We start from the raw sequence: 21,216 nt of genomic DNA on the forward strand, positions 1-21,216 counted from the left end.
TCTTGGCGGATGATGACCTGGCCTTGGATATATATTGGCTGGCCTACTGCAATGCAGTACACCTAGGTACTTAGGAAACCCCACCTGGTGCAGAATGCTGAGGCGCATCGTGTCCATTGTCCGTGGTCTGTGCCAGTTTCCTGTAGGATAGCGAGTCAACTTCAAGCTCTCTGTCCTTATCTTCAAGACTCTGCATGGCTTGGGCCCAGGAGATCTAAAAGATCAATTAAAGCTCAGGGATGAAGACCACGTTGACAACTTCACTGCTCTGCCACAAAGGAATTCTTGGTGATACTGGGGAAGCTCCCAGAACTTCCTCTGGGGCCTGTCCGAGCCAGTGCAATGAACTCCCCAGGCACTAAGGCCCATCGCAAACCTCCCCCCCCGCACCTTCCTCTCCAAGCGCAAGATGCATTTTTTTGACCTGCCTTCTCTGCCAAAAACATATAGCAAGGGGTGTGTCTATACCAAATAAATAAAATCAAAACACTCCACTGCATATGCTTCTCCCCTCCTTGCCCCCCCCTTCCCTGGAAGAGGAGGCGGGGACAGACACATGACAGATGTTTGTCATATATACTAGTGGAAGGTGCTCAGATAGTTCAGGAATGGGTGCTGGAGAAGAATCTATAGAATGGATTTGTACCGGCAGGCAGGTGTTTAGAAAGTGGGGTTCAGGTCTCAGCCATCCTTGTCACATGGATTCCAACATATCCTGCTGTTCTGTGGCCTCCTTTAAAAAGGCCCTCCAGGTTCTTTACCAGAACTCTAATTCTGACAATGCCCCGTGTGCTACAGTAGATCAGTGTTATCCCCGTTTGACAGGTGAGGAGCAGAGAGAGGAAGTGGTTTCAAGTGCTCATGGTCTTACTGCAGGTCAGAGGCAGAGCTGGGAATAGAACCCAGGAGTCCTGGCTCCCTGTCCTCTGTTCTGCCACTGCTACCACAGACCCCCTGCCGGAGTGCTGCAATGTAGGTTTCAAATGTTAATATCCCCATTCACCCAAGACTGTTAGCGCCAGCATGGCAGCTCGCTTCCCAAACTTTGTGATCCTCTTTCCCCATAACTTTCAGTTCAGGTTTCCACAGCAAACAAACGAAATCTGCAGATGTTTGCACTTCATGGGCTGTTTGCCAGGGACAAACTCAGCTTAAGAGGGTGAAATTTGCATCCATAAATGCAAAAAGCCCCATGTGTGCCCCTCAGAGATTCCAGTCTCTTCCAATGTGTGTTTACAAAGCTCCTCTGGACTGGAGAGAAACTACCTTCTGAGCAGGAGGTGGGGTATTCTCTCAGTGAAGCAATTATTACAAGGGGGAACATAACACAGAGCTGCCACTAGGGGGAAGTATTGTCTAAGCGATTGTGTATGTCAGTTACCCCCTGCAGAAAACCAAGGACAGGTTCTTTGTCTTCAGCTGCAGCTTTGGTTAAAAAATGAAATCAAAACTGTAGAAGAATATAACTTTGTATTTTATTTTTTGAAACAATTTAACATTAGTCAGGGAATCACTTCAGCTTGGCAAAGTACATTTAAAATTTAACTTTTTCTTTTTCTTTCTTTGTCGTATATCTCTCAAATTTTCCCTAATACATTATTTTATATATAACTAAAACACCCCTCTACTCTTATGAACTAAGATCTGGATGTGTTGCTGCGGAATGAGGGAGGTATCGGAAAGTCATAGTTTGTGAGGCGAGATTAATTGTTTTCCCCTAATGACGGCATGGCAAATCGCAGTGTTTTGATTCCACCTTTTCTGCTGTGTATAGTGAAGAAGAATAAAAGTGTGAGAATCCCAGACTTGTTCAGTAAATTTGGGTCTCAGAGGATGGGACAGTTCGGGTATAGCTCAGGGATTGTTACTTCTGCTCTTTGCTTGTTCTAAGTGGCTGTTAAGAGCGTCATGTAAAGAGCTGCTTTCATGAAGCCATTGGCAAAGCACATTTGATTGGTCTTACAAACCCCTTATCTTGAGCGCCCTGTACTGGCACCGTATCTGTTAATTTAGAGCTCTACATACCTCTCTCATTTAGAGACCATGTTCATCACAGTGGGCAGAACTTGATATGGGACCCTCTAAATCCCAAGGGAGGTGTTTCTGCACCCTGCCTACCATTGGGCACCGTATTTTATCCTGACAAGCTTCATTTGGTGCCGCTCCCTTTCAGGGGCTCCTGCAGCGTCACACACTGCTGTAAAAGCGTCCGGCTTGTCTGCCGTTGGTCTGAGTTATGCTCGCTAAACAGCGAGGATAGCCATTGGTTCCCTCCCCATGGCAGGGAGGAAAGGCCTCATAATTCTTGCTGTCGTTAAAATTAATTGGGTTTCTTCTGCCGTGGATATTCATAGTAAAACGCTCATAAAATCTCCACTTGGTTTAGGATTTATTGCTTCCCCCTTCAGAGAACCTTTTTAAAGAGGTGAGTCTAAGAAGGCTGAGATGGCGGAGGTCTCACCCATCCTGTTCTCCAGGCCCCTGTCCCCTGGGAGCTGCCCAGAGCCTGCTGGAGAAGAGAAGCTGTGAGCAGGGCGTTAAATGGAGTGCAGGAAATGTCTGTCAGACCGTGGGCCCAGTGCATCTGCTACTTGGCCTTTGATAGCTGCTCCTGCCTTGTAATGATCCTGAGAGATGGTGCCATGGAGCCTGACTGCACGTGTTTTAGCATCTTCAACTTGATCCTAAACTGGAGCAGCCTATCTGAACCCCCAACTTTGAACTTTGAGCAAGTTTTAAGCTAGAGCCCGATCAACACTTTGCAGCTTTGGACTCATCCTATAATGAATGGGTCAAAGCATAACACTGACCCCCCCCCCAGCACCCCTGAACCTTGAGGAACTTACGGATCAAAGCCTCTTGGCTCTGATCCATCACCCCGTACAAGCCTGGTAGGGTATGTCTGAACTGCAATAAGAGACCCATAGCACATTGGATCAGCTGACTCAGGCTTGGGCTGCGGGGCTAAAAATTGCAGTGCAGACCTTCAGGCTTGGGCTGGTGCCTTGCCTCTGAAATCCAGCCAGGGGGGTGGGGCTCAGAGCCTGGCTGAATGCCTACGCTGCAATCTTTAGCCCCACAGCCTGAGCCCGAGTCAGTTGACCCAGGCTCTGAGATTCGCTGTTGTGTAGACGTCCCCTTAGTGACCAAACCCTGCAGGACGGGACCGGGAGCCCTGAATTCTTACCTAGCTTCTGAAACCTCTGTGGAGATTCCCAAAAAGAGGCTGGAGATTCCTACCCAGGAGCTGGGACAAGCCTTTCTTACACATTTATACCCAGTGTCTCTCACTTCCATCCCATCTAGGACATGCAGGTGCAGCCTCACCCCTTTGTCCTAGGCTTCCTTATTGTCCCCAATAATGAATAATGTCACCCCTCTGCAAGTAGTTGTCATTTTGAGGTGGCCTTGCAGGTCTGTTTTCTGTTGGAGAAAAAACCAGTGATGTGGAGTCAGGTATTTTCGTAGTATAACTTGTTTGATTTACACAAATCCTGGGACAGAGCTGGTCACAAACACCCCTTAGGCACGCCCCTTGTTCTGAACTCTCCGCCCAAACACCAATGCCCAGTTCCCAGGAGGCAACTCTCTTGGACTCTCGCTAGAGATTAAGGCTGGGAGCAAATGCTCTTGCTGCTTACAACAGCTCCCCCAAAAGGGAAACTTCATCACAAAAGTAACAGCCCCATGCTCTCGCCATTAGACCACGTTTGAGTCTGAATCTTGGCCCTCCATAGGGCCTCCGGTCCTGGGCCCTTTTTCACCCAGGAGAATGAGAGGCACCCATCAGGCATTAATGACCCACCATGGCAGCACTGACTAAAGAGCGTGGCTCAGTGCCTCTGTCTCCCTGTTGAAATATAGTCTGAGCTGACCCCTCTGCCCTTTGTAACAGCTTGGAAGGATGGTCTAAAAAGTTGCCTTCAGTGGCTCCCAGCTTCGACAGAAGCTGCTGTTTCTTCTCTCCCAACATGCACCATTCAGCACTTTGTCTTAGAAACTGCAGGACACATTTGTTGCAGGTTTTGAAGCAGCCGCCCCATCTAATCTGGGTGGATGCAGGGAGCCCCAGTCTGGAGTGCTGGCACGTTCACTGCTCACACAGGCATTGCTAGCGCAGAGATCCCAAGTCTTTTGAGTCCCCCGGTGCTGGCTTCATGGCTACGCTTTCCTTCTGCTTTTATATTTTGGGATCAAAATTAGTGTCCATACCCTGCTCTGCACCTTGTTCCTGAGCAGTAGCCCTCTCAAGCCTGCTATTTCAGTTCTGTGCTACTCCTCCCAGCTCTGTTGATGCCACTCAGTCTTGACCCTTAGCCCCTCCCATGGGTGGTGGAACAATTTTTATGGTGGGGGTGCAACAGAAGCTCTGATAAGCACCCCTAGTTCCAGCATCTGTGGCCCCTTCTGCTATTCCAGCCCTGGCATCTCTGCAAAGTCCACATGGTCTGTCTTACTGTGGTTTGGCAATGTGGACTAATGCTCACTAGATAAGATTACCAGAACAGTTTCACTTGTAATTTAAGCCTCATTTGAATCCCTGTCTCTGGCAGTAAGAAGGTTGCATGCAACCCCTGACCCCCAACCTCCCCACCTTACAGTCTCCTCTCTGCAGCCCTTACAACATGTGACTCTTGAATTCCCTTCCATCCTCGCCCATAAAAACGGGGAGGCTGATCTTTTAATAATCCCTTTTACAGAACTTTTTATAAAATCTCTGAATTAAAGGGAACACCCCCCCCCCCAACCCTCTTCAATGTTTTATGGAAATCCCTTATTGCATGGAGTAGACTGTCTGTATGTGCAATAAAATGCCTTTTACTGTCCACCTTATCCATAATGCATTATTTTATGTCCTGGGAAAATAGACCTCAGACTGCTATAAACTTCCACTGGCAGGAAGCCTTTGGATTAGGAGCTGGCATGGTATGGATAGAGCCTTCTAGCACAATCCATATCTGTGGGAGTTAGGTACCTTGTGCGTAGTGGTGTCACGTGGCTGCAGCTGCTGTTTTTGTGTGTTACTGTAGCACCTAGAGGCCCAGCTGAAACTGCAGCCACATTGCGCTGTGTGCTGTACAGACACCCAGTGGGTCTGCTGCCAACTCAGCGCTGAGTTGAGTTATCTACACTCAAGTGGCTCCTCTTGTGTTAGCCTCGCTCGCTGCTAGGACCCACACTGCGCAACAGCCCGCGAGTTGCTGCAAGCTTAGCTGGAGTTACTGCCCCCCCTTGGGGGTGGAGGCACGGCTTGCGGGGCACATCCCCTGGTTTGTAGCATGGCGCAGACGAGGCTGCCCTAGGATTTCTTTCGCAGTGGTTTGTGGGAGGACGTGTTTGTCTTTTCTGGGCACCTGGGAGGAAATGGTGTCGTCCCAGCAACTCCCTCAAAGAAAGTGCTTCTGGCTTGGCATACTGCAGATGGCTGTCTGTGACCTCCCTTCTAGCCGGTGGGTAGGCACAGCGCCTACTCTGAACAAAGTCTGGTGCTCAGGGCTAGCTTAGGTAACAACCTAGGTGAGTTTCAGTTTTGGGAAAGGAGGCTGATGCAGGGCCCAAGATGCAGCGGAGGGCATTGTAATCAAACCAGAGATGAGGTTTATTATCCCCATTTCACAGAGGGGAACTGAGGCCCAGAGACATCAAGGGACAGGTTTTCGCAAAGAGCTCAGCTCCCTTTTAGGCACCAAAGTAACTGGCGAGATTTTACCCCATGCTGAGCATGCTTTAGTTGGGGATTGGTCCTGCTTTGAGCAGGGGGTTGGACTAGATGACCTCCTGAGGTCCCTTCCAACCCTGATATTCTATGATTCTATGCTTGAAAATCTGGGGTTTATCTATGGGCCTATATGAGAATATGACCGTTGTGTGCTGAGCTCTTGCAAAGTTAGCCCTCGGGCTCTTCAGGCTTAGCTCCCATAACCTCCTTTGAGCCAGCCTAAGAGGTTTGCCCAAGATCACCCAGGCAGCCTGTAGCAGAGCCAGGAACTGAACCCAACTCTCCTGAGTCCCAGCCCGCTGCTTTATTCACAAGCCCCTTCCTCTGGCTGGAGCTCCCTCAGTTGTGGGAGAGAGGGGGTGTAACCCTGGTAACAACAAGACCTTCCTTCCTCTGTAGCCAGCCCTGGAATTTCTCAATGGCTCCTTTAGAAACTCAAGACAAACAAACCTGGGTGTATAGAAACAGGAAAGGCTCCAGAGTGTGCATCCTACGGGCAGCCAATCTGTACCCAGCAGCCCAGATTTCTCCCCCAGGTGACTTTCCTGTTAGGATGGGGCTGGATTCATGAGCAGATCTGATCCCAGCTCCGATAAGGAATGGTCTGGGGTTTGTCATTTTGTTGGGAAATTGTTGCTCTTAAATGAAGCTTTAGATTCTGAAAGTAACTGACCCCTCTAGGGGGTTTGCCGGCTGCCTGGACAATGCTACAGGGGCAGGAGATTTAAGAGCATTGAAGAAATGGAAGTGACTTTCATAAATAAATAAAGCCACACAGGGCTCTCTGAGCATGGCTGATGGACAGCAGCAGCGTACACAGGAAGGGGTATTTACTTGTGGTTAGAGAGCCGGACTCCTGGGTTCTACTCCCAGCCATGAGAAACATGTGCTCTAAGGGTTAGAGCAGGGGGCAGGGAGTCAGCTTTGGGGCAGGAGAACACACTAATACATGATGTGGAACTGAACACCAGACTCCTGGTTCTACTCCCAGCTCTGGTACTGTGTGACCTTGGAAGAGTCACCGCCCGGTGCCTCAGTTTCCCCCTCTGTAACAGAGGGATTATGTATTGAATTGCACATACAAGGCGTCAGTCACTTTTGTAGCTAGGCAATATGGGGGGATAACTTACCTACCTCCCTGGGAAGGGGCTGAGGTTTAATTAATGTTTGCCAGTTGCTTGGGGAACTGCTGCTAAGAGGGCCTGGGATATTAGCAGTGTTTGTGAATGGCAAAGCTTTTTCTGCAGGAACATCTGCTCAGACGGAGATAAAACACTGGTTAATTTCGCTGCACACCGTGGGGGCACCATGCTGAGCCCTATGGAAAAGGAGCTTCGGGACAAATAAGGGGTGATCTTGATCAGTTCCCAAGGGACCACCCTCCAGGTGTCCTGGCTAAGAAAGCTTTAGGAGGGGGCTACGAGGCAGGGGGCTGGCTGCAGAGTTTTGGGGGTGAGGGAAGGGGAAACTGGAAGAGGGAAACCTAGAACTTCTGACCCCCCCTCACCTAGAAAGGTAGGTAAGTCTGGGGATCTTCTGCCAGAGGCTCCTCTCAGCCGTCCCCATCTCTGTCCATGAGACTCTGCCCTTCTTGCCATAGAGATGGGAACCTGACACAGCATTGCCAACCCCCAATGTTAAAAAACCATGAGTTGGGCTCACCACAAATCATGAGACTGGCTTTAAAATCAGGAGATGATGTAAAGATAATGAATTTGGTGATCTTTTTATTTCCCTTCTGCTTCATGATCCTTTAGGGTGCTCCCAGGTCACATTTTGAAGTTTTCTCCACAGCCATGAGGGCTAGAAATGTACTTTTTCTTTAAGACTGAAGGCTGAAATCATCACTTGACTCCAGGAGCTGGGGCTTTAAGGAAAACAAGAATGATCATGAGACTCATAACAGATGGCAACGCCACCTACATTACCCCTTACTAAACTGAATTCCTGCTGAGCCTTCCAGCTCCCCCATTTAGCAGAGAGAGGCTGAATTTGCCAGCTTGGAAAGAAGCCCCACCACCTTCTCCTCCCAGAAGAACCCACTTCCCACCTGCCCATCGGCTGCCTGTAGACATTCTGCACCATCCACTCTCTCAGCTGGTGCTCTTGCTGGGAAGCCCCTAGTCTGGGATAGGAACTGACCACAACAGGGATGGGATCGTGGTGAACCCCTTCACTGGGGCATGCACTGATGCTGCTGCCTGGAGGATTCCTCCACAGCAATCGCCCCCCTCGGGGAGCACACGGGGTCAGACGTATCCCTGGCTGACACAGATCAGCTTTGCTCCGTTGAAGTCAAGGGGAGCTATGGTCTCTCTCAGCAGATGACGGAAGGTTTTATATGTAGCTGGATTCCTAGGACTGGCATTTTAATGAGCATCGGGCAGCACAGTTCTTCCAGGTGCTGCATTCTGAGGAGAGAATCATAGAAGATCAGGGTAGGAAGGGACCTCAGGAGGTCGTCTAGTCCAACCCCCTGCTCAAACAGGACCAATCCCCAACTAAGAGAGAGAGCCTGGTCCTCGCCCACTGCACTAGGACAGCAGCAGTGTGTTTCACTTGCTTCCCTCCTCTGGCATGGAGGCAGGCCTGTTGCCCCCTGATTACTGGGTCAGAGCTGTATTTTGTGGGCATTCCAGTCTGGCTCGCCTTTCTTCAGGAGGGCGAGGACAGCCTTGTAGTTAGGACTCCGGAGACCAGGGTTTAAATTGCAGCTCATGCTGCGGTGGTGTAAGTGGCAGGGTTTTGCACCGGGGCAGATCCCTACCCCTGTGGCTCACATTTTGTGCAGACCACTTGAAATATTTTCATCAATACAAAGAAAATCACAGCCCCAGCAGGTGGGTGTGAACTCTCTCTAGGGGGATGGGACAGAGAGAAGGAGGCTGCCCACCCAGCCTGCCTTGGGAAGATCTGTTTCTTATGGCTTCTCCTGGCAAACTGCACCCAGGTGTTTTTTACTGCTGGCTGCATCCTGCTGTTGCCCTTTAAGCAGAACTCTCCTCTGAAAGCTCCGCTGCCAATGGCCTGGGGTTATTCGCTCCCTACTGCTGAGTCCTTCCTATGCAACAATCAGTGCAAATGTGTCTCCGAGGGAGTTTTGCTGATGGACAAAACATTACAAGACAAGACATTACACGTCTCAATCCGGGCCAGCAGCTCTGGGTCTCAGCAGCTGCTAGCCCCTTGTGTGCCGGGTCCCTTGTGGCAGCACGGGTACCAACTGGAAAAGGGAATCTCTCTCTCCAGACTGCAGGAGAGAGACAGATCCTGTGGCTCTCTCTGGGTTTCTAGTTCCCAGCCTGTGCTGCCTAGTGTCACCATATGGAGTCTCCCGAGGCTGGCACCCAGCTGTCATAGACAGGAAGGGACCGCTCACAACCACGTGTGATGGGCAAAAAAGGCTTGTGAGCATTAGCGTCTGCCGCTGGCTGGCTGTGTTTTCCAGACTGTTACCTGGTCTGACCTCCTACATAACCCAGGCCAGAGGATTTCACCCGGTTATCCCTGTATCGAGCCCACTGGCTTGTTTGACTAAAGCATCTTCCAGAACAGCAGCCAGTGTTGATGTCAAGACTTCAAGAGATGGAGAATCCACCGCCACTCTCGGTAGTGGGTTCCGCTTGTTAAAAGTGTGGGCCTTATTGCTATTTGCCTTTAGGAGAGGAGGGGCAGTGGTTCTGTGCCAGCTGATCCCTCTTGAACTGGGAGTGCAGATACTTCTCATGCTGCCCGGTGTGGAGCGAAGCTGTTACAGTTCAGGACAACTGGCCTCCCAGCCCGGCGCGGCTTAGGGGAGCGGACAGGCCTGAGCTGACAGGGGATGCTAATAAGCTGGCAGTAATGTACTTGTGGTTGTTCATTACTTTGGGTTTCCTGACATTTGGGTGAGTTAATGGATTTGTCTCTTTCCCTCTCTGTATTCCTCCCCCTCCAGTGTCTGCCTGGCCTAGTTGTAAATTAGCCCTTAATTTCCCACATGTGTCTTCACTTAACTAGCAAACTCCACCCCGCCCTGTAAACATTTTTGGGTGAGTTTGGTATTCATGAAAGTGAGGGACTAAGAGCATTGGATTAAAGCCAAGCCTAGTGTGGGCAGATGCTGGGAAAGCTACTCCCCCACTGCCCCAAATCACACACAGCCCTGCCAGTTGCAACAAGCCCCTGCTGTTTTGGTCCTGCCCTGCCTCCCCCAGCTCTGGTGATGCCCCTCAGTCGTGACCCCTAGTCCACCCTGATATTCCAATCTTGGGTTTGCTGCGCATACCCAGCTCTGCCAATGCCTTCAGTCCTGACCTGCTGTCCCCCTTGCCTGCTACTCCGGTGCTAGGCCCGTTCCTAATACTCCTTCCAAAGCTTCTCTGTCCTGACTGCAGCCCCCCTGCTGTACCAGTCCTGAATCTCCCCCTCCGGCCTGCCAGCTCTGCAAATGCCCCTCAAACCTGACCTGCCTCACCCCTGTCATTCCCATGCTAGGCTCCCACACACACAGCTTTGCCAATGCCCCTCAGTCCTGACCCACAGCACCCCCTGCCATTCCATTTCTTTCCCTCCCAACGCAGCTTTGCCAACGCACCTCACTCTTGACCTTCTGCAGTCCTGGCTCTCGCAGTCCTGAATTTCTCCTGAGCAGAGCTGCCAATCACGTCCCAAATCTGCAGTCATTTTATGGTGCAGATCAACTCCTCTAGGGGCCGAGGCTCCCCCTTCCCCCACTCAGACATACTCATGTCCTGCTAAGGATTTGAATCCAGGTTTGCAAAAACTCCCAGCAAGTCATAAGAGCCCTCTTTTAACTGTTGCGTCTAACAGGCAGTAGCCATATGTGTTATTAAAGAGACAGATTAGTTTCTGTGCCACATTTCACTTTCTTTCTTCCTTTTTTTCTCTCTTTTTCTTTTTCCCCACTAGCAAATATTTTTCCTGTTCTCTGGACCAGCTCTGATGAAGCTAGAGCAAAGAGGTGTAAATTACACTTCCTTACAACCAGCCCTGGCCCCTAGAGTAGCAGAAGGTTGGAGATTTGAGAACTGCCATAATTAAGGTGAGTAGGGGGTGTTTTTCTTAATTAGCATCGTTACAAAGAAAGAAAGAAAAAATCGTACAACATGTTTTTCTTCCAATTACAAAGAACTAGCAGAGGGGAAAAAATATCAAGATATGAAAAGCTGTGGCTGAGCTTTGGGCCTGACGAGGGGACACATAGAAAGTAAAACAGAACCTCAGAATAAAGTAAACATTCGTCTCTGTCGCGGGAGACTGCTAACAAGGAGAAAAGATTACCAGGGCTGTTTCTTGTGTTCTCAATGCTTCTCTTCTTACAAGCCATTTTCCAGTAAATTTGATCCATGACTTTCCTGAACACTGGCGGAGCTGGGTAACCTGTCTGCCCAGGTGCGACCTGGCAGAGCTTCTCCGAACCAGTGTTGTCTAGTGGTTAGAGAAAAGGACTGGAAGTTAGGACTCCTGGCTTTTACTCACAGCTCTGGGAGGACAGTGTGGGGTTTAATGGTTAGAGCAGGGGACAGGGAATCAGGACACCTGGGTCCCTGTTCCCTGGTCTAGTAGAGCAGGAGATTTGGCATCAGGACTCCTGAGTTCTGTTCCTGACTCTGCCACTGACTCACTGCATGACCTTGGACAAGCTGGTTAGCCTAAATTTTCAAAACTGGCCATTAATTTTGCAAGCTTTAATTTTGGGGTCTTAGCTGGGCACCCAAAACTAGTGGCCACTATTGAAAATATTGATGTAAACCTCTCAGTGCCTCTGTATCTGCAGCCACAAAAAAACAGATTAATCCCAAGGGATGCTGTGAGGCTTAAAAGTGTATTAAGTGTCATTATTAATGTCTCTGTTTAGGGGCCTGATCAATGGGAGTCTTTCCATTGATGTCCTGAGGTTTGGATCAGGCTGTAACTGCAGCTGGTACCATAGGAAGTGAAAATGTGCTGAACAATTGAGAGTCCCTGCCCCAGAGAATTTACAGGACAAACCACAGCTGCTGTAAGTAGGTTCAAATCTGTGCATGTTCTGTAGTGTTGCACCCTCACACCCCATGTCTGAATTTGGCTCCCATCTAAGGCACCAGCTGGCACAAGGCAGAGTCCTGTGAAGCTGGACAAAGTGGGTGTGTGTGTGTGTGATCCTGATAGCTGGAATTCTGGGGTTGGGAGCAGGCACGTCTTGAGGAGGAAATGAAGGTCTCGGGGTGGCTATTAAATGGCCAGCTTATCCAAGCATAGCTAACGTTAGTGCGGAGCTGGAGATGCTGGAGAGGAAGATATTGTAGAAAGGCGGGCAGCTATCAGTAAGACCTGGGTCTTTCCACCGCTCCTGTGTCTTTCCAGACAGGGTTTCCCAGTTGCTAATGCTGCTGTTTATTCCTTCAGGGGCTCGGGTTACCTTCTGAGCATCACTGCTGGATTTTCTGTATGGAAACAAGACTAAGGCCTGCCCTCGCCCCCACTCCCCATTGTAACCATTAGCCAGACTCCAGCTGACGTCAGTGGATGAGAGTTGGGCTCCATGTCCTTTTCCTCCAGCTCGCTGTAGCCCCCTGGAGGACGGGGAAATGGGGCAGGTAAGGGCTGATCTGCTGCACCAAGGCCAGTAGGTGACTCAGCTTTTCGAGCAGCTGGTCTCCTGCCCTCAGCAAACCCTGAAGAGACCTTGCGTTTCTGCCAGGGCAGGGTTAGGTATGAACTGGCCTCATTTCGTCTGACCTCCCCGAGCCAGGGAATGTCTCCTGGTGATTTCTGCGTTGAGCCCCAGTCCCTAGGGTGTGACCCAGACCGAAAGTCGCTAGTCCCCATCGTACAGAGACAGAGGCCCAAACAGACCCGCCCGCCCCACCTCCACATGGAACTGTTCTTTTAGGGACCACTCCGCAAAGTGAGCTCCCCCTGCAGACATGACCTAACGAGACCAAGCAACCAGCTCCCCTTGCAGCCAGCCCTGCAGACCACTCTCCTGTATCCCAGGGAACGATTGCGCCAGAGCGAACATTTCCTCTCTTAATAGCTTCCTGCTGACCTCGTGGCCCCAGTCCTCCTGCCAAGGGAACACCTCCGCTCAGATGCCCCTAAACCTGCCCAGACCTATAAAGCAGCAGTACCCTCCTTGTTCAACCCCAGCCCCACTGACTCCACCAAACCCCCCACTCCTTCTGCCAACACCTCCACACTTCACACTTCTGAAATCTGCCAGAAGCACTAGCCCCTCATCCCACATCCTAGCCCACTCAGCCCAAATGTCCCAGCAGGATGGGCCTGGAATATACAGGGGCAACAAAGTGAGTAGGCTGAACTATTCAGGACCCCAGTCCCTCAAAACCAGCCTAGTTACAGTCCTCCTGATTCAGCTGCCTGCATACACCCCAGCAACCCTGGGGCCTCCCCCTCAGGTACTTCCTGCCAGCATCCGCTTCCCTCACCCATTGGCTGGTGGGAAATTGCTACCACACATACTTGTTTCCTCTCCCCCCTTTGCACTGGGTATTAGGTTCCTTTGCAAGCTGTGAGCAGTTTGCTGTGGACTCAACTATTCTTTACCCATCTGCTTGCAGAGCACTTAACCCTTCTCCTCTGCATCCCATTAGCATTTCTGTAATTGGAGCACCACCCAGCCAGCTCCAGGCCAGACCCGTGCTCCTAGACCTCACCCTGCTCCCCATCCAAACCACATGGTGGCTGACCATCTCTGTGGGCTTCTCCCAGACCACAGACCACGGGTTCAATGGTGATTGTGGGGGTTTCAAGTACAAGTTTCAGGCCCTTTAGGGCTAACCAGTATAGAGCAGGGACAGGCGGTATGGTCTAGTGGGCTCATCTCAGGGTATGGAGCCAGGACTGATGAGGTTCACTAAGGACAAATCCAGAGTCCTGCACTTAGGACGGAAGAATCCCATGCACTGCTACAGACTGGGGATTGGCTGGCTAAGCGACAATTCTACAGAAAAGGACCTGGGGATTGCAGTGGATGAGAAGCTGGATATGAGTCAGCAGTGTGCCCTTGTTGCCAAGAAGGCTAACAGCATATTGGGCTGTATGACTAGGAGCATTGCCAGCAGATCGAGGGAAGTGATTATTCTCCTCTATTTGGCATTGGTGAGGTCACATCTGGAGTATTGCATCCAGTTTTGGGCCCCCCATTACAGAAGGGATGTGGACAAATTGGAGAGAGTCCAGCGGAGGGCAACGAAAATTATCAGGGGGCTGGGGCACATGACTTATGAGGAGAGGCTGAGGGAACTGGGATTGTTTAGTCTGCAGAAGAGAAGAGTGAGGGGGGATTTGATAGCAGCCTTCAACTACCTGAAGGGGGTTCCAAATAGGATGGAGCTCAGCTGTTCTCAGCGGTACCAGATGACAGAACAAGGAGCCATGGTCTCAAGTTGCAGTGGGGGAGGTCTAGGTTGGATATTGGGAAACTATTTCACTAGGAGGGTGGTGAAGCACTGGAATGGGTTACCTAGTGAGGTGGTGGAACCTCCATCCTTAGAGGTTTTTAAGGCCCAGCTTGACAAAGCCCTGGCTGGGATGATTTAGTTGGGGGGTTGGTCCTGCTTTAGCACGGGGTTGGACTAGATGACCTCCTGAGGTCCCTTCCAACCCTGATATTCTATGATTCTATGACTCCTGGGTTCTATTCACAGCTCTGCCACTGACTTACTGTGCATCCTCAGGTAGGTCATTGGCCCTCCATGTGAGTGTTTCCTCATCTGTAAAATGGAGGTAATGGTACCTACCCCCCCTACAGGGGGTGCTATGACCTGAATGTTGATTCAGTGCTCTGGGTATGTAAAAGCACCCTAGACAAGCTGAGTAGTAGTATCATTGTATTCTATTTGATGTCTGGAAATTGCCGATAGGTCAGAAAAAACAAGCCGCTCTGATGGGATTTCACACACAGCCAGTTTATTCTCCTGGGTCCCTGGCATTCTTTGTCAGTCTCCACTCATGTGACCCTCCCACTGAAGTGTGAAGTCAGTGAGTGTTTGCTTGGGTGAGAACTGAGCAGACGCCCCCGCTTTGGCCCCAGAGCACGGGAAATCAGTGCTGTCCTGGATTGAACAGTAACTATTCACTGGGCTGCGACTTGGAGCGGTTGGAAAGTGAAAGAGTTATTATCAACAGCAGCGTTATCGAAAGCACCAGCTGGCTGTTTTGGTGCCTTCGTTTTTGGGTGGCCTGACCTGATTCACCCCAGGTCTGATTTTCAAAGCTGCTCAGCACCCATGTCTCGAGTGGAACTCGGGGCTTGGGGGCGGGTGGGCAGCACAACCCTTCCACAACGAGGCCCTGGGGGTTTCCCGTCGAGTGCCCAGAATCAGTGACCACTTTTGAAAACACTGGTCTGAACCCCTTCAGGCTTCATTGCTTTATTCAAATATTAGATGCTGCTACTCCTAGGTTCTTTTCTTGACTCTGCCACTGACTCACTGTGTGATCTTGGGCGAGCCAGTGATGGTCTCCAAAAGTGCTCAGCACCCAGGAGCTCTCATTGGCCTAGATTTTCACCAGTGACGAGTGGTTTGGGGTGCCTGACTTTAGGTACCATAAAGTCACCCGATTGTCAGAGGGCAGGTGCTCAGCACTTTCCAGAAACCAGGCCCCCACAAGGGGTCTCAAGTTGGACCCCCAAAGTTGTTAGCTGTTTGGAACGTTTGGACAATGGGGGGTGCTGGCTGCTGAGCACTTTTGAAAATCTGGCTGCTTCAACTAAGTGCCTAAATGGAAACTGAGCTGTTCTGGTCAGCTGGCCGTTAATCATGTGGTGCCTCGGTTTCCCCATCTGCAAAATGGGATAATAGTCCACTGGCTTTGGAGAGCATGTGAAAGACCTATGGATTTAAAACACCTATAGAAAAGCTAGTGGATGGTTTCTGTCTCCAGGGTTATCCCCATATGTTGCTTTGGTGGTTTACAGGGGGCAAAACTGTGCCATGAAGAGCCAGGGGCAGGCAGGGCCCTGTGCTGTCCTCCTTACAAGCCCTGCCACAGGTGGCATGCCAGGGGTGGTGCTAAAGGTGAGAGGGGGAGTCTTCGTAGCACATGCTGTCCTGGAGTTTCTGTGCTGTTCCAAACTGCAAAGTGACCCGTAGCCAGCTTTGGGGATCTTCCTGTACCCAAGAGCTCCCGGGGGGCTGCTTTAACTTATGCAGGGGACATGGTTACGCTAGAGCAGCCCAGAATGTTGCAGGCACAAAGGGTATAAAGCCCATCCCCACTTCTGCTTCTCCAGCACCTAAGTATTATTTTATTAGAGGCACCGCATGGACTGCACCACACCATCGCCACACATGAGCCACATACATAGGGACAAAGCATCTTGGATCATTGTTTCCTTCATATTGCCCTCCCCTCTCTCCTCCCAGCACTCAAGTGCGTGCGGAGCTAAATTCTCCCAGCACACAACATCTTCCCCCTGTAGGAACATTAACAGCACAGGGCCAGATCCTCCACTGGTGTAAATCAGCATCCCACCATTGAGGCTGATTTATACCAGCTGAGGATCCTGGCTCACTCTGTTTTTTAAAAAGAAAGAATACACCAAAAGAATAGAAGGAAAATACACCAGAGAAATCTGATGTCACTTGGTGATGCTCAGCACAACAATACGTACATGTGTGTTATCCGTTAGAGCCATAGGGCTTGGAATGGGAAGTCTCCTCCCTTTCCCATTCCTTTATTGTTCATATTATAGTAGCATCTAGAGGGCCCAATGAAGATCATTGACCCCATGGTGCTAGGCACTGTACAAACACCTTGCATGAGACAGTTCCTGCACCAGGAGCTTGCAATCTAAATGTAGTTAGCTGCCCAAAGTCATTTAGCAGATCAGTAGCAAAGCCGTGAATAGGTGGCTCAATGCTTCCCATTATAAGATCCTGTTTTCCGTCACTTATAACTGCCAAACTTCAACCATTTGGGCTGACATTTTCCTTGCTGGGTGTCTGTCTGAGGCCGAATTACTCTGGAAAATTTCAGTCAAAACAATTAAGCCATTTCAAAGAATCTGCCTAGGGAAAAATACATTGTTTTGCCCATGCTAAAAAATTCTCGCAACCTTTCCTTTGAAAAGCTTTAATGTCCCCATACTTTAGAGCAGGGACTTGAAATTTGCCAGGCAGTGGCCGTTGTGTCAGGGATGTGCCTTTAACCATCTCTGTGAAAACCTGCCCAGATTTGGCCAAGTTATAAAGCTTTGAAAAATTGCAGTTTGCACATGCTCAGCAGAGCCTTCCTAGATTTTTAACTGCTAAATTTCCCAAAGATTGTGTCTCTAGCGCACGGGGCATGCTCCAGCTCAGGGCTGAGCAGGACTTTCCCTGCAATTGCATCTCTGGACTGCTTCAGGCCATGCTGGTCTCAGTTTGAGTTGTGGCACCTGAACTGCGTGCAGGGAGACTGTCTATCCTGTGTTCTTGATGACTCTCCTGCTGGGCCCTGCAGCATGGAGGAAGAAGCTGTTTAATTCAAATATAGAGGGGACAAAGGCTGGACCTGCAGGGGAGGGAGTGGGGGAGGCAGATCTGATGAGGGGAAAGAACTGGGATTGAGTGGGCCAAGAGACTGGGACAAGGAGCTGGGGGGGGGGGGGGAGATGTCGGGAAATGAAACAAACTGAGCATAGACAAAAATCCTGGGGAGGGAAATTGGGACTGGAAGCCCGTGGGGATGGGGGAGAAAGACAAATAACGTGAGGAGCTGGGAATGGGGGAATTGGGACTCTGGAGGGGTCAGAGATTAGGACTGGCTGGACAAGGAAACCGGGACTGGGATGAGATGCCGGAGGAGTGGAAAGTGGGACTGGGACAAGGACAGGGTAACGGAGACACAGCAGGACGGGTCAACATTGGAGGGAATGAGTAGAAGACTCTGTGCCCACTCGAGCACGCTCCCCTCCAGGGCCTGGAACGAAACCCAGGATTCCTGAGACTCGCCATTCCTCTGCTGTCAGCAGATATTGGTGTACCTCACCAGCGAAGTGTCCCCCCCCCACTCGCTGTAGAGCTCTGTGTGGTGGCTCTGAAGGTTCCAAGCCTGCTGATGAACCGTGTGGGTGTCAATGTGGCCAGGTCTGTACTGTAGAGTTTTGCTGGCATAGCTGTGTCGGCCAGGGGCGTGAAGAGGTGTCAGAGCTGGTGTAGGTGCAGTTACATCAGCAAAACTGCGCTTTGGCTGGCTTACATGGCCCTGGAACTGCACCTCTGACAGTGTAACACCGACACACCCCAGTTGTCGGTGGGCCCGATCAAACCTGGGACCTCTGGAGCTAAATGCATGAGCCTCTACTGCAGGAGCTAAACGCCACAGGGCCCTTAGCTAAGGCAATGGAGCAGACTCATTAATCTCTAAATGGTCTCGGTGCCACTAGATGGGACAGAACACCACCCCCAGGAGGTGTGTGGATTACACCAGTTTCAGGGGATGGGGGAGGGAGGTGGGGCCTTGTAGCAAACATGGGCAGGGCCACGGCCTGGGCTAAGGAAGGCATAGCCTGTCCTGGCCTTGGATACCCACTGCCCATGCTGGCTTAGCTGATTTCACGCAGAGGTGGGGGAAAGGGTTGGAATGAGCTATGCCAACAAAATTGCAGGTACGAGGAGAAAACGAAATATTGACCAGCTGTTCGTTAAGTGAACACTGTCCATTCTGTGCACTGAATGGGGCAGGGGCCTTGTGGGAAAAATAATACATGGGATCAGTTAATTGAAGACTGTATCCTAATGCACATCCACAAGTGGGCTGAGTTAATGTTGCTCCCACAACCTTAATTCTGGCATTTCCTAACATTCGAGGGCTTGGCTTTGCAACCTTAATAAAGTTCCTTTAATGTAGCTTTGTGTATGCCATAGATAGGGCATCTGAGAGGAGAGAAGGAGGACTTGTGGCGCCTTAGAGACTAACGAATTTATTTGAGCATAAGCTTTCGTGAGCTACAGCTCACTTCATCGGATGCATCTGATGAAGTGAGCTGTAGCTCACGAAAGCTTATGCTCAAATAAATTTGTTAGTCTCTAAGGTGCCACAAGTCCTCCTTTTCTTTTTGCAGATACAGACTAACACAGCTGCTACTCTGAAACCTGAGAGTAGAGAGTGTCCATTCCTGGGTCTCCAGGGCTTCCTGAACTCAAAGGAGATTTGCCAAATGCAAAACACATTCCACATCCAACCTTGAATCAGAAACCCCAACATCATGGATCTTAAATCCCTTACATCATACATGTGTGTGTGTGTGGGGGGTCGGGTCTCAATTTTTGCAAACACACCCCTGCCTTAATAATGGGCTGAGTCCAAATTCCAGATCCCATTGCCAGCGACTTTGGGGTGTTTGAACTCTGGATCCACACCTGAAACCTGCTGCCTGAGCCAGTGTCCGTAGATAAGTTTTTGGGTGCGGAGATGGGGGAAGAAGGTGCTATGAAAATGTATGGTATTGTTAATGATTATGATTAAGATCCTGGATGTCTCACAGACACACACAAAGCAGCTGGGGAATCTAAAGCTGCCGGAGCATGGAGTTTCTCTTCTAATGCCTAGGGAAAAGTCTCTGCCTGACCCCCCCTCCGAGCTCAGCTCTACCTTGTAAGTGTGATAGAACATAAGAGGAGGCCTAAATTTGTGACTGCAGGCGGTAGGGAAATGTGTCCTTCAGCTGATGTGCTGAGAGAGACGTTTCACCTACTTTGCCGCATCCCTCTGATCTTCCTCTGCTGGAGCTGCCTCAGTTCAGCCTTCAGTGGTGCTGAGCTGGGAGGGGCACTAGCATGTGTGGCTCGCAGTTCTGTGGATCCAGCGGGGATGGGAAGTGGGGTAGTCATGGGGGGTGGGTCAGAAATGCAGGGTTTCCTTGGGAGCCAGCACCAGGAAGACGGGAAGGACCAGACCAGCTCAGTGGAAGGATATCTGCAGGAAACCACTGGCCCCAATGCCACCAATAGCTTTTGATCCCCCTGTCCATGTCTTGAGGTGGGTCCCACCAGCACCATGGACCCAGAGCAGCGCTGGAATTGGAGTGGTAGTGAGAAGGGAATGAGGGAATGCCAGCTGTCTCCTGATGCCAAGCTCCCTGCTGGGAGATGGGGTTGTGTCCAGCATTTGGCAATCTCCTCTGAGCCCGCTCTGGGCGGGCTTAGGAACGCAGGGTGACGGAGGGAAGGCTATTGCTCAGTCCCTGCTGGGACTTGTCCTTCTGGTCTGAGTGCGATCCCCTCAGCTGCCACACAGGGCATCATCCTCTTTGGGCTGTAGCTGTGGCAGGCCCTCTGCTTGCTGCCGGCCTGTTGCTTTGCATAACTGAAGTAAAGTCAGCCTGGATCCAGTTGTTGGATGGGAGACCACCTCCCCATCAGTTTTGGTTGGTGCTTCAGTAGATGGCGCTCTTCCCTCTGAATACTGAGCCAGTGGGGCACGAGGGCTATTTTTTGGATGAGCTGTACAGCCCAGATCCTCCCCACTTGTAGCTGTCACCGACCCTGTAGCTAATAATGCTTTGCTCTGCTTTAACACCTTCCGCTGAAGGATCTCAACGTGCTTTGCAAACAGGAATGAATCAATTCTCCCTCAGATCCATGTAGATATTGCCCTTGTCCCTCCGCATCCCTCTGTCCAGAACAGAAAACCGAGACACAGAGCAACTAAGCAGTCACTTAGAAAGTCTATAGCAGAGCCAGATCTCTGGTCCCTTGACTATTGTGTGGTAGCCCCAAGAGAGGTGTTAACATGGCAGCTAGACTGAATATCCGAGTTGGAGTTTACATTCAGCCTCTCAGAATTCTCCTTCTTGCTCCAGTTGTGCTAGATATGCCATTTACCCTCTGTCTGTACGTTTTTGTGGGCAGGCTTGTAGGTTCTCAGTTGCTGTGTTCCACCCCAGGGCAGGCTGCACCTCTGTCCTTGGCGAAGTGTCCCTCCCCGTACGTGTAGCTTGGGATCCTTCAGGATCAGGAGCCCCACACAAAAATGTGAGCTGTGTCGTTGTTATTTTTAGAAGATGGTGTAGCAAGGACAGGGGTAACCCGGATGGGAGCTGGCCGTGAATTTAAAAGAACGCTCTCATCGTTCTGAAAGCTCCCGTGGGGGAGAAAACATTTCTCTCTGTGTTTCTGCTCTCTCGATTGTGTTTGAAGTTAAAAGTTTTTTGATCTTAATTGGCATTTGTAAGCCTCCTGCCAGCAGCCACCATCCAGCTGGGAAGTAACATGGCCAGGCAGCCCGGTGTCAGGGATTGACCATGGGAGGGATTGTGCTTTTTCTCTGCCTATGGTCCCACTAATCCCATCCATGTTAGGGGGGATCTTCTCTCTGTCCCATCAGTCAGCTGGAGGGGGATCCTCCAAGAACACGAGGCTCCCCCTGTCCTCGGATGTCCCAAATTCTGATTTCTGTGGGCCACCTCTCTGTGCTGCAGCTAGATGCTTGGGCAGGTCCAGGCATTTTTCCCCTTTTAGATTTAAAAAAGGGATTGAATATAGCCCTGGCGTAAACAGGTG

At 50.6% G+C, this 21,216-nt stretch overlaps 1 protein-coding gene across 1 annotated transcript in view; it reads left to right on the forward strand.

Moving 5' to 3' along the window:
- Positions 1–9,522: 9,522 nt before the first annotated feature.
- The window catches only part of EFNA2 (ephrin A2), a 155,287-nt gene continuing 143,593 nt past the window's right edge, over positions 9,523–21,216 (forward strand). The window contains exons 1-3 of the mRNA XM_073324585.1: positions 9,523–9,606; positions 10,631–10,763; positions 11,580–11,723. The gene's annotated coding sequence lies outside the window, so the exon portion shown is untranslated. The remainder of the gene's footprint in view (positions 9,607–10,630; positions 10,764–11,579; positions 11,724–21,216) is intronic.

This window comes from Lepidochelys kempii, chromosome 25 (genome assembly GCF_965140265.1).
Source record: "Lepidochelys kempii isolate rLepKem1 chromosome 25, rLepKem1.hap2, whole genome shotgun sequence".
Classification (NCBI taxonomy): domain Eukaryota; kingdom Metazoa; phylum Chordata; order Testudines; family Cheloniidae; genus Lepidochelys; species Lepidochelys kempii.